This window comes from Ambystoma mexicanum, chromosome 2p, assembly GCF_040938575.1.
Source record: "Ambystoma mexicanum isolate Mex_15411 chromosome 2p, UKY_AmexF1_1, whole genome shotgun sequence".
NCBI lineage: Eukaryota > Metazoa > Chordata > Amphibia > Caudata > Ambystomatidae > Ambystoma > Ambystoma mexicanum.
Window position 1 is genome coordinate 1,124,874,567 of NC_090923.1, and position 1,825 is coordinate 1,124,876,391.

The 1,825-nt window shown below is 59.5% G+C and overlaps 1 non-coding gene across 1 annotated transcript; it reads left to right on the forward strand.

Moving 5' to 3' along the window:
* Positions 1-320: 320 nt before the first annotated feature.
* Positions 321-471, forward strand: LOC138568341 (5.8S ribosomal RNA). Its single transcript, XR_011302680.1, has one exon. It is a non-coding gene; the product is annotated as a 5.8S ribosomal RNA (ribosomal RNA).
* The last annotated feature ends 1,354 nt before the right edge of the window (positions 472-1,825 follow it).

Consider the following 1,825-nt stretch of genomic DNA (forward strand, 5'->3'; position numbering starts at 1 on the left):
GTCTCTGGCCTGCCTCGTTGTCCATCTCCCAGCCCCCCATCCCAAAAGGGAAGCGGAAGGGGTCGGGGAAGGATGAGTGGATCGGGCCGTGTGGGCAGGTGGCGGAGCGGCCTACCTCCATCCCCCTGGGAAGCGCTGTGCTGCTGCAGCTGGCGGTCAGGCTGAGCACCTGGATTATTATTTATTTTTTGGAAACCACAATGGTTTCGGCCGAGCTAGACAGGGAGCTGGGCTGTCCTGCCACAGCCAGCGCTGCCTCCCCCAACCTCTCCTGCACCGGCAGGGTCAGGCCGACATCTAGGACAAAAAAAGTTGCCTACGGCTCTTGGCGATGGATCACTCGACTCATGCATCGATGAAGAACGCAGCTAGCTGCGAGAATTAGTGTGAATTGCAGGACACATTGATCAACACTTCGAACGCACCATGTGGCCCTGGGTTTTTCCCGGGACTACGCCTGTCTGAGGGTCGCTTGTACATCAATCACCCCGGGGTTCACTCCCAGGGGCGTGGCTGGGGCTGTCGCAGGGACCCCATTCCATTCATCCCCCTAAGGTCAGACCCCGATCAGCACCGTCGCTGGATCCTTGGATCTGGCGCGCAAGCTCATTGCCGACGCGTCCTGGTTTCCCCACCTCATGCTGGTTTCGGAAGGGCCGGGTGGCCGACGCGCCCCGGATGTGGTGGCGGCGGCAGCAGGCTTTAAAAAAGCCTGGCGCACCTTCACCCTACCCCGGGGCACCTGGCCGTGCTGTGTGTGGCTGTCTTTGGTGTCCCACGGCTGCCGGCGCAGGATGACCATGAAGCACGGACCTCGTGACCATGTGGGCTTCGGTCACAGATTGGGACAGAATACACTTGCCTGCGCCAAGGGCTGGGGCAACCCCCACATACGGGCCCGAGGCCAGCTGCCCTGAGCTTTGTGCTCCCCAACCACGGCCTCAGATCGGACATGGTGACCTGCTGAATTTAAGCATATTACTAAGCAGAGGAAAGGAACTAACCAAGATTCCCTCAGTAACGGCCAGTGAAAAGGGAAGAGCCCAGCTCCGAATCCCCATTCAGCAGCAGGCGTGGGAAATGTGGCGTACAGAAGACCGACTCCCCGGCATCACTCAGGGGGCTCAATTCCTTCTGATCGAGTCTCCCCACGCGGATGGTGTTAGGCCGATAGCGGCTTCTTGCACACCGGGATCAGGTCTTCTTGGAGTCAGGTTACTTGGGAATGCAGCCCAAAGCGTGTGGTAAACTCTGTCTAAGGCTAAATACGGGCGCGAGACTAGTGACCAGTAAGTACCGTAAGGGAAAGTTGAAGAGAGTTCAAGAGGGTGTGAAACGGTTGAGCGGTAAACTGGTGGGGTCTGTGCAGTCCACCCACAGGATTCAACACGGCAGACAGGTTGGTCACCTGGAACGGTGGAGGCCCTTGTGGGTCTGCGGCCCGGGCACATCCAGCCCCAGCAGGGTGCATTTGGGAAGGCCCCAGGGGGCAGGTGGCTCTCTGCTCCAGCAGAGAGTGTTACAGCCCCCTGACAGCAGTTTTGCTGTGTCCACGGAGCTGAGGGAGATAGACCACCACCGGGCCCTTATCCGGCAACTGTCCTGGCCCCTCTTGGGGGTTGCTAGAGTGGCCACGGGAGACGGGGCTCCCGATGTGACTGTGGTGGACTGCCCTCAATACACCCCAACCACGATGTGCTGCCGGGCGGGGAGGCCCACAAAGGGCGCCAGGGGTCGGTTAACCACCCGACCTGTCTGGAAACACTGACTAAGAATATAATGCCTGCCCGAGTCAGAGGGATGAATGAAACCCTGTGATGTAATG